Source organism: Panthera tigris, chromosome B1 (assembly GCF_018350195.1).
Source record: "Panthera tigris isolate Pti1 chromosome B1, P.tigris_Pti1_mat1.1, whole genome shotgun sequence".
NCBI lineage: Eukaryota > Metazoa > Chordata > Mammalia > Carnivora > Felidae > Panthera > Panthera tigris.
The window spans coordinates 121144455-121156596 of NC_056663.1; positions in this window are offsets into that span (position 1 = coordinate 121144455).

A 12142-nucleotide genomic window follows, 5' to 3' on the forward strand; every position below is an offset into this window, starting at 1 on the left:
CTCCATAGGGGTTAAATACACAGGCTTCAGTGTCAGGTAGCCAGGGTTAAGACACTGACTGCTTACTGCATCCTATTTTCATGATCTAAGACCTTGCTACTCAATATATGATCAGCAAGCCAACAATGTTGGCTTTCACCTGTGAGCTGGTTAAAGATACAGAATCTCAGGTCCTGTCTCAGACCTCCTGAATCAGAATTTGCACATTAACACTCCCAAGTCACTCTTTTGCACATAGAAGTTTGAGAAACACTGATCTAGGGTGAGTCACCTGATCTATGCACGTCCCAGCTTCCTCATGTATAAAATGGGCACACTAGTACTTACTCTTAGCATTGTAGGGACTAAATGAGGAGTACATGTAGAGGGATAGCAAATGTCTCGTAACTATTAATAAAGACATATTATAAAATATGGTTCAGGGTTCTGAAATTGAATTCTATGCTCTAGTGCACACGCAATTAAATGTAACGAAAGCTGGGTTTTAATTCTAAATGCTAACTTACTTTTATGACCATTTCTCCAAATGAAATAGTCATTTAAAATGAATGGTTTCAAAAGGGTCATCCATATTAATTGCCTAGCTAAGCAAGTCACTTTACTTTTCTGGAAGTCAGTTTCCTTATCTGAGTATAAGAGCAGTTAGTTCAGCTAAGGTCCTTTCTAATTCTAAATTTTTATTTTAAGGTATTTTCTATGAAAACTAATAGCCTTATCAGTGATTAATTTGGGATGCTACAAATCAGATGTAATATTGGTATATAAATCTCAGCCTTTCTTATTTATGAACATTTCAACTTTCTTTTTAACGTAGATTTTACACCCAGCATGGACCCCAGTGTAGGACTTGAACTCACAACAGTGAGATCAAGACCCGAGCTGAGATCAGGAGTTGGATGCTTAACCAACTGAGCCACTAGGTGCCCCAAGTATTTCAACTTTGAAGAAAGAGAAAAGAACCAAAAAAGATGACCAGAGTAAGAGCCAAAACTTGAAGAAAGTACTGAAAGGAATCTTGTGGATCTCTGATTTCTTCTTTTCTATAGATATGCAATCTCTAGGGCTACCTACAGTTAAATGTGTTAAACCAGATATTTTAAAAATCACAATGCATAAGAATTATGTAAGCCTCTTGTTTAAAAATACGACTTCCTAGGACCCCATCTCTTGAGATTCTGATTCAGGAAGTCTAAAGGATGAAGCTCTGGAATTTGTATTTATAGCAAATACCCCAGGAAAGGATGACATGGGCAGACTACAATTTGAGAAATTCTGGCTAGGTGATTTTTCTTATGGCCGAACAGAGCTTGATTATTGCATATTAGATCACATAATATAAAAATATTTGTTACTTGCAAATACTTATAAGCACTCCATACTGTTGTACACGGGGAAAACCGCTGACATTTGGGAAATAGGCATATGAGTTTCAACTTTGATATAAGTTCTATATTGAGTATGATAAGCAGCAATTAAGCAAAGAATTTAATGTCTGTTTCTCTTATGTTGTTAGTGGGGAGGCAAGTGGTTCTGTGTGGGTTCAGCCATCTGCCTGTGATTGGCCTAGCAAATCAGAACACTCCATTCTTCCTTGTCACTTTGATTGGCTTAGGAATTTGTAAGTAACCCAAGCCCAGCCAATGGGAAGCAGCCCTGGAACTTTTGCTGAAAGCTTTGGGTAAAGAATTCTCTTTCTGAAGTAAGTAAACCTCCAGCTAAACATGATCTAGAGTCTGCTTTGCCATCACCAAAGAAAGGCTGGCTGAAAACGATACCTATGCAAAAGAAAACAACAGCAAGAGTTTAACTAAGAAAGACGATGACATTGTTTAGGGCTCTGAATTAATCACACCCTAGAGCGGTTCTTTCACTCTCTCTGACTCTGTCTGACCATGACAATTGTCATGTAGTTGGAAGTTTTCAACAAATGTTGACTAACTTGTTTGCTAATGAAACAAAAATCTTTAGTCACAGATGACAAGGCCAGGAGGTTATTCAAATGCATCACTGCAATGCTTTGGTAATTCATTTAAAAATACATAGCACATACATGCATGTGACTTTTTAAAATTTAATCTGCAGAGCAACCAAAAACATCTGTATGACTACCAGACATTAAAATTAGGCACTGTCCATAAATTATCATTCTTCTTTGTACAGTCTGCCAAATAGTTCCCTTACTTGTAACCAAAAACCATTCAGCTTGAAGCATGAGTCACATCCTGATTGTCTGGTCCTAGTTTAAAATCTCAGTACTCAGAGCTCTCAGTTCTCTTGCTCCTTACTGTTTTTTGAGATCTGGGAACCCATTTCTTACCCTCAGCTCCTGCCTCTGGAAGAATCAATGAGAATGAGGGGTTCGCTAAGTTGGCAGATTTGAAGTTTTCCTCTTTGTTGATATAGATTTTTAAAGATTAAAAGTATGGCTTCAAGTGAACAATCCTTATTCTTTTAACATGCTGCCATCATGTGGTTACTTTGCTCATTCACATTCAAATATTTCACAAAGACTACAATGTCTATAGTGACCCCTTACTTTCAGCAAGGTGCAAAGGGGGAAGCCCCAAAGAAAATGAAAGTGAGTAGAGTACATTCTTACTGTAAGCTTCGTGCACGGTATGGTAGGAATCATGTATGATCTGCCAAAGTTAGGAAATACAGGTGTCATTTGCCAAAATGCAAGACAGAATGTATAGGAACCTAAATAAGCTTAAACTAAGTGCAAAGGAGACCCAGAGGGGAGAGTCAACTGTCTTAGACAGCAGCCTATTTTTAAAATCTTAAGGCTGTAATTTTAATAAGGCTATTTAATAAAAGTTGGCAGTATTTGCTTATGCTCTTAATTCCTTGCAACATCTCATCAATCATCTCCATTTTAATTCTAAGGTGCTTGAGACCAATAGAGAATTTGCCATATGTCTCAGTAACCTAAAAGCAAAGTGAAGTTCTCTGTTCATACTTTGTTACAAAAGTCCCTTGGACTTATAGAGCTTTATAAAGTTTATGCTATTGGTTTTGAGTCCTGTGAGGTAGAGAAGGCAGATGGATAAGAGAAGATTCATCACAATTTTCTGAATCTAGCACATTTTTTACTACATTCTGTTTTATATATAGGTACTCAAAAAAATGTGGTTTCAACTGATTGGAAGAATCCATCTGAAAACCCATGAGTTTTGAGATTTTTGTATATGATTTCTTGTAATCAAAGAAAAATGGAATGAAATTAGTAGGACTAAGTTCTGTTGCAATATTGTTAAATCGTTTCCAAGATAAATTGTAACACCTTAGAATTAGAGAAGAGAAAGAAGCTTAGCACCTTAGAATTTGAGAAGTCCTTTTTTTTTAATGTTTATTTTTGAGAGAGAGACAGAGAGCACGAGTTGGGGAGGGGCAGAGAGAGAGGGAGACACAGAATCTATAGCAGGCTCCAGGCTCTGAGCTGTCAGCACAGAGTCCATCGCAGGGCTCGAACTCACAGACTGTGAGATCATGACCTGAACTGAAGTTGGATGCTCAACCGACTAAGCCACCCAGGTGCCTGAGAAGTTGTGCTTTTTAATTTTTCATGTTTTTTTGTTGTTGTTGTTTTTAGAATAAGCTCTACACCCAACATGGGGCTTGAACTCACCACCCTGAGATCAAGAGTCACATGCTCCACCAACTGAGTCAGCCAGGTGCCACAAAGTTGTGCTTTTTTAAGTTGCAAAAAAAAAAAAAAGATTTTAGGGTTGTATATAGGACAGATATGAACCAAAATTCTACTTACATTTTATCGCCTAGATCATGCCTGCAAATTATTATTTTAAAATACTGCAAACATAGATTGTGTACCGAGACGTCTGCTCGAGCCTTCCCACATTTGGAAATGCCATTATCTCAGACTCCTGACCCCAGCACTACTTTCTTCCCAAACTAGAAAGCAGTACAGCCAATAGAGTCTTTTACAGTCTTTTTTCCTCCTCTCCTAAACACAAATTTTATTAAGATTAGCAATAAGATTAATGATTGCACCCCCCTAGAAATTCATATGTTGAAATCCTAATCTGTAGTACCTCAGAACATGACCTTATTTGGAAATAGAAGTAAGCAAGTTAAAATGAGATCATTTGGATGGGCCCTAATCCAACATGACCCGTGCCCTTATAAAAATGATAAATGCGGACACAGAGACATGTATAGAGAGAAGACAGTTCATAAACACGGGGAGAAGATGGCCATCTACAAGCCAAGGAGGGAAGCCCGAAACATCCCTGCCTCGCTGACCTGAGAAGGAGACAACTCCACTGGCACCTTGACCCTGGATTTATAGTCTCCTCAATGGTGGGACGTTAAATTTCTGTTGTTGAAGCCACCCAGTCTGTGGCATTTTGTTACAGCAGCTCTAACAAACTAATACAGTTAGCCTGGAGAAAAGAAGTTAAGTTACGTGTGTATCTTTGTGGCCAGGCCTGACTTAACTGTTGTAATTCTAGAAAATACAACAGCAGTACGTTGTTATTTTTATTCAGAAAGTGTTAGTGTGAAATCATTTTTGAGAAAAAGTAAGCATATGGAAAAAGCTCAGATAATTTAAAAATCAGAATACAGGATTAAAAATTGGTAATTCCAGGCATAAATTTTGGCTTTGGCAGCTATTTCTCCAACTGCATTCTCCTATTTCCTGTCCCAGACAAGCACTGATCGGGCTATGTGAAGAGAGGACCAATTATTTTTTTTCTCCTTAACCCTCGGTATTGTAGGCCAGGAGAATAAATAGACTATTAGTCTTGATTCTCGAGTGGCAGTCTTCTGTTTATTATTTTTTTTTTAATTTTAATGTTTACTTATTTTTGAGAGACAGAGAGACAGACAGAGAGCAAGCAGGGGAGGGGCAGAGAGAGGAGACACAGAATCTGAAGCAGGCTCCAGGCTCCAAGCTGTCAGCACAGAGCCCGATGCGGGGCTCGAACTCATGAGCCACGAGATCATGACCTGAGCTGAAGTTGGACACTTAACCGACTGAGCCACTCAGGTGCCCCTCAAGTGGCAGTCTTCTAAAGATAACTGCCTAGAGAAGATTAGTTGGGAACTGCTGATGACAATTGTCCATCTTTTTGTCCCTCCAGAATCTAAAAGCCCTTCCAATGATGGAGCCTCCCTATCTAACGAGGCAGAGACTGCCTCCGACTACTGACACTGGAAATGCCTGATACTGGCTTCCAAAGTGTTCCTGCAGGTAGGGGGTGAACACCTCACCCGGGCCACAGACCAGACATAGCCTAGACTAATCAAATCAAATGCTATGGATTCAAAGAAGCAGGGACTGCTCTGAACCCACGGGGGAGAAGCCAATAGCAGTCACATCCAGTTTCTAAGGTAACAGGAGCAGCCGTGTTAGCAACAGCCCCTGGAGTCCACTAGCAGTAGGGATCAGGCCATGGGAAATAGTGCCCGACAACTGTGATGGGCTCGTGACTCTGTAACATGACTCTAACCACTACTCACGGATGACTAGCCTGGTTACCTGCCGGTTGGGGATTTTAGAGCTACCCCACTTGTCTTTAAAACCTCCATAGTTTGCATTGCTTCTAACTAAGAAAGACATAAAGAAGGTAGGTAAAAGGCATAAAAACATGCGCATTTTAAATTTATCTTTTTTTTTTTTTTTTTTACTGTTTATTTATCTTTAAGGGAGAGAGAGAGAGACAGAGCACAAGCGTGGGGGGGAGGAGGGGCAGTGTGCAAAGAGAGAGGGGGAGACCAGAATCTAAAACAGGCTCCAGTCTCCAAGCTGTCAGCACAGAGACTGACCCTAGAACTAATAGCAAGATCATGACCTAAGTGAAAGTCAGATGCTTAACTGACTGAGCCACCCAGGCACCCCTATCTTTTAATAAATATATATTTTAGGGGCGCCTGGATGGCTCAGTCAATTAAGCCTCCGACTTTAGCTCAGGTCATGATCTTGAGGTTCATGAGTTCGAGCCCTGTATCAGGCTCTGTGCTGACAGCTCGCCTAGAGCCTGCTTCAGATTCTGTCTCCCTCTCTCGCTGCCTCCCCCCTGCTTGCACTCTCTCTCAAAAATAAATAAACATTTTTAAAATTAAAAACAAATAGATATAGAATTTTGTAATTATTTTTTGTTGTTACACAGTTGAGAAACAGATCACAAAACTTAACTCAGTAAATAGAAATACTGAGTGTATATCTAAATGCATATTTAAATTCTTTACGAATACTTAAGAGAGGAGAGGTAGAGGTAAATAGGAAAGGGAAGACAGAAAATGAAATGCAAAAGGAAACATGATGATTAAGAATTGCCAGGGCGGCGGGAGGGGGACACCTGGGTGGATCAGTCGGTTAAGTCTGACTTGGGCTCAGGTCATGATCTCACAGTTCGTGAGTTCGAGCCCCACATCGGGCTCTGTGCTGATAGTGCAGAGCCTGCTTGGGACTCTCTCTTCCTCTCTCTCTGCTCCTGTCCCACTCTCTCTCTGTTTCTCAAAATAAATAAACTTAAAAAAAAAAAAGAATTCCTCCAAATTTTTATTTTTATTTTCAGATTAAAAACCTTCTGTCCTGATTTTTGACCATTACTTGTTCCTTATTTTAGTTAAGTTTAAAAACCTGTGTCAAACTTATCTTTAGGATACGTAAATAGCAGCATTAATATCATTGGCAAATGATATTAGCAGATAACTTACAAAAATGGAAAGACAAATAGCCTTAAAACACGTGAAAAGATACTCAACTTCACTCACAATACAAGAATACAGTTTAAATCAATAGTGAGATATTGTCTTTTACCTGTCAAGTTGGAAAACCCAAAAAGCCGATCATACATTGTATTGGAATAAATGTTGAGAACAGGCCCTTTTATGTTGCCTGTGGGAATATAAGTTGGGACAGGCACTTTTGGGAAGGGAGAATCAGAAGTATCCATCAAGATCACACATGCATCTGCCTTTTAACACAGTAATTCCATCTCTAGGACTTGGTCCTGCAGGTGGATACAGACATAAACAAAACCACAAAGGCAAAGGATATTAATTGCAACTGCGGCAGAGAACTAATCAGATAGATTCTGATACATCCAAGTGAGGAAATACTATGAAGCTGTTAAAAATAACGGGGAAACTCTTCAAATGCTGCTACGGCAATCAGAGCCAAAGTTATTGGTAATTGGAGGGAAACGGTATATTACATCAACCCTAGATGTCACCATAGGCCAGGAGGATTTGACAAAATCCAGAAATGGACTCATCCAAAGTCTAAGAACAGAGGAAGAAGGCTTATGCGTATCCAGGGAAGAAAGGAGAGAGGGATACATGTTAGAGAGGGGAAGAAGTCTCTTGAATCCATAACCCATGGTTACACACCTGTGGTAGTCCTGGCTGTCTCCAGGAATCAGGGAGAAATAACTTTCAGACACAGAAAGCAAAGCAAGACTAAAGAGGATTGTCCCCAGGAGATGACAAAGTGGTGCTGTGCGTGCAAAGCCAGAGGGACACTGAAGCTGACATTTCAAGCTGAAAGGGCCTGAGATTTTATATGGACTCCATCTAACCCTTTAATTTTTACATATGAAGAAACTGAACCCTAGAAAAGTTGTGACCAGCCAAAAGTCCCACGACCTGAATGTAGCAGAATTAGGATCGTAATCAGTGTCTCCTAACTCCAAGGCCAGTGTGTTTTCTACATATAGGCATTCGTTGCCTCCCTCCCCATAAATGAGCTTTTTATACAGCCACTTTTTCCATTTTCAGTACGAGAGAGATACGGTATGGAGGACTATATTCTTCTTGTTCTGGCAATTGTAGAGTCAAGGCTGCTACAATTCTTGGTCTTTCAGTTTGGGACGACTTCGTAGGCTGGCCTCCAAGGAGGAGCAAAGTGAGCCCCAGCTGGGTTAATGCTGTGTTGTAGTCAAGGCCGTTTTTTGAGTGTAAAGATCAGAAACCCATTTGAATTAGTTCGGGTACAAGAAGAGCCAATCCTGGGGGTACGGGAGCACTGTTCTTGGAGTTTACATAGTCCAAGGACAGGAAAGAAGTTAGGATGGGTTTCATATGAAATAGAAAGTTTGGAAGCAAAAATGTTTTCTACACTCTCGCTTTTGCATATGACAGGACAAAAATCTACAAAGAACAGACTCAGTTCTGCAGCTTTATTTTTTTTTAATGTTTTTATTTATTTTTGAGACAGAGAGAGACAGAGCATGAACGGGGGAGGGTCAGAGGGAGAGGGAGACACAGACTGTGAAGCAGGCTCCAGGCTCTGAGCTGTCAGCCCAGAGCCCGACGCGGGGCTCGAACTCACGGACCGCGAGATCGTGACCTGAGCCGAAGTCGGACGCTCAACCGACTGAGCCACCCAGGCGCCCCTCCTACAATGGCTTTTAAAAATAAAGCTGCAGGGGCGCCTGGGTGGCTCAGTCGGTTGAGCGTCCGACTTCGGCTCAGGTCACGATCTCGCGGTCCGTGAGTTCGAGCCCCGCGTCGGGCTCTGGGCTGACAGCTCAGAGCCTGGAGCCTGCTTCACAGTCTGTGTCTCCCTCTCCCTCTGACCCTCCCCCGTTCATGCTCTGTCTCTCTCTGTCTCAAAAATAAATAAACGTTAAAAAAAATTTTTTTAAGCCATTATAGGAAAACGGAATGAGTAAAATATGGCTTAAGCATCCGCTATTGTAAAAACAAGAAACAAAAACAAAACACTCTAATGTGAACTTAGAACATATTAACAGAAGCACAGGGCCTAGGATACAAAGAGTAATTTTTTTGTATTATTCATACAGTATCTGGAATATTGTGCTCCATTCTAGGCACCGTGAGAGAAATACAGAAACAAACAGTATCAGTAGTCAGACTGGCAAAAATTCTGAAAACCCAGTCTAGAGGAAAGACGGCATCAAAAGGAATGGGATGCTCTTTTTAAATGCTTGAAACATTGCCTGAAACTAATATAATACAGTATGTTAACTATACTGGGATTAAAAGTCTTCAAAATAAAAATAAATAAAATTGGGGGCACGTTGGTGGCTCAGTTGGTTAAGCATCCAACTCTTGATTCACGGTCAGGAGATCAAGCCCCGCATCAGGCTCTGTGCTGACTGCTTGGGATTGTCCCTCTTCCTCTCTCTCTCTGCCCTTTCCCTGCTCTCTCTCTCTCTCTCTCAAAGTCAATGAATAAACATTTTAAAAAATAATAAATAGGTTACCACTATATTGTACACCTGAAATTAATATAACAATTTATGTCAGCTATATGGAATTACAATGAAAAATAATTAAAATATTAATAGATACAGATAAATGTTTGAGGAGCATTTACGTGGGGATATTGTGTGTGGCTGCGGGAAACTAGGACGGGCTAGTGAGAGGTGTGGCAATGGAATGATCTGTGGGGCCGGCATTCAATGAGAGGGAAGAGTCCAGAGCAAGCTGACTGGCATGGATACCACATGCTTGGCTGAGTCCTTTTAGCACATGGCCCAATTCAGGCAAAGAAAATATTTGAGGAAAACATTTTTTTTCTTCAATTCAAAGGAGCTTTCTTGAATTCCATTGGGGAAAAGGTTTTACAACTGAGGTTACATTTTTTAACAAACAGCAGAATGTTGGGACATGTTAGCACATCTTTGTAACCATTAAAATGTTAATATATGGATGGACATATTTACAAAATAGCAACTTTTTAAACTCTGCATTGGTATAGTGCTTGAACACACAAAACGCTTTTACACGAATCCTTTCATTTCATTCTTGAAACATCTCTACAAAATAAATATTACTATCCTCAGGAAACTAATGCAGAGAGGCAAAATCATTTGCCAAAGATCCTAGCAAATGAGGATGATGCTCAGGCAATACTTAGTTTTTCCATTCAGTGCAAACTCTAATGATCAAGATGGTTCCCTGGAGATTTTTTTTTTTTATTCACTGCTTAGTAGAATGCTAAAAAAGCACAAACCACTCCATTTCAAGCTAGATATGCCTAGTCTTTCTATTCCCCAGAGAATTTTCAAATGACATTGCATTTATTGAAATAAATGAAACATACTTTATGCAACTAAAAGAAGGCTCTGCTTTTTAAAAAGTAGCATACTCACTTAACACATTAAACAAAATTTGTGTAATATTGTGATTCTTTCCAATATTTTATGAGAAAATGTTTCCTGTATACTCTACCGTTAGTCCCCAAATATGTGAATATTGGCATTATGCATTTGGACTGCTGATAGCAATGACATCACCAACTGTTGATTAGTTTTTTACTACCCTGAGCTGCAAGAATATGGGGCCTATACATGCAAGAAATAAAGAGGCATCATGATGAGCTCAAAGATCACTAGGGTGTACCTAGCACCTAGCATAATTCCTAGCAAGTATTAGTCACTTTATAATTATTCATTTAGTAAAAGGACTTTTTCTTTTCTTGTTTAAATTTTACTTAGTTAACATACAGTGTGATATTGGTTTCAGTAGAATTCAGTGATTCATCACTTACATACAACACCCAGTGCTGATCACAAGTGCCCTCCTTAATACCCATCACCCATCTAGCCCATCCCCCACCCACCCCTCTGCATCAGCCTTCAATTTGTTCTCTATCATTAAGTCTCTTGTGGTCTGTTTCTCTTTCTCCTCTTTCCCCACCCTTCCCAAATGTTCATCTGTTTTGTTTCTTAAATTCTACATATGAGTGAAATCATGTGGTAGTTGTCTTTCTTTGATTAACTTATTTTGTTTAGCATAATACATTCTAGCTCCATTTACATTGTTGCAAATGGCAAGATTTCATTCTTTTTGATGGCTGAGTAATTGTGTGTGTGTGTGTGTGTGTGTGTGTGTGTGTGTGTACACATGCCACATCTTCTTTATCCATTCACACATTTGGGCTCTTTCCATAATTTGCCTATTGTTGGTAATGCTGCTATAAACATTGGGTGCATGTACCCCTTTGAATCTGTATTTTTTTATCCTTTGGGTAAATACCTAACAGTTCAATTGTTGGATTGTAGGGTAGTTCTATTTTTAGTTTCTGGAAGAATCTTCATGCTGTTTTCCAGAGTGGCTACACCAGTTTGCACCCCCATCAACAGTGCAAGAGGGTTCCCCTTTCTCTGGATCCACACCAACATTTGTTTCTTGTGTTGTTAATTTTAGCCATTCTGACAGGTATGAGGTGGTATCTCATCATCGCTTTGATTTGTATTTTCCTGATGATGAGTGATGTTGAGCATCTTTTCATGTGTCTTACAGCCATGTCTTCTTTGGGAAAATGTCTATTCATGTCTTTTGCCCATTTCTTAACTGGGTTATTTATTTTTGGGGTGTTGGGTTTGATAAGTTCTTTATAGATTTTAGATACTAACCCTTTATCTAAAATGTCATTTGCAAATATCTTCTCCCATCCCATCAGTTAGCTTTTAGCTCTGCTGATTACTTCCTTCACTGTGCAGAAGCTTTTTATCTTGATGAAGTCCCAATAGTTCATGCTTTTTTTTGTTTCCCTTGACTCTGGCAATCTGCGGAGTAAGAAGTTGCCATGGCTGAGGTCTAAGAGGTTACTGCCTCTGTTCTCTTCTAGGATTTTGATGCTTTCCTATCTCACATTTAGGTCTTTCATCCATTTTGAATTTATTTTTGTGTATGGTGTAAGAAAGTGGTCCACGTTCATTCTTCTGCATGTCGCTGTCCAGTTTCCCCAGCACCATTTGTTGAAGAGACTGTCTTGTTTGTAAAAGGACTTTTTCTAAGAAAAAAAAAAAATCAGACTTGAACAGGGTCTGTACACCAATATTCATAACAGTGTTATTCAAAACAGCCAAAAGGGACAAACAACCCAATGTCCATCAACAGATGAATGGATAAACTGGAATATCCATATAATGAAATATTATTCAACCTTAAAAAAGAATGGAATTCTGACACATTACAACATGAATGAACCTTGAAGACACCATGCTAAGTGAAACAAGCCAAACACCAAAGAATAAGTTTTCTATAATTCTACTTGTATGAGGTCCTAGGGTAGGCGAATTCATAGAGAGAGAAAGTAGAATAGTAGAAAAGCCGATGGGACAGAGGAATAGAAAGCAATTGTTTAACAAGAACAGCATTTCACTTTGGGAAGATAAAGAAAATTCCAGAGGATTGATGG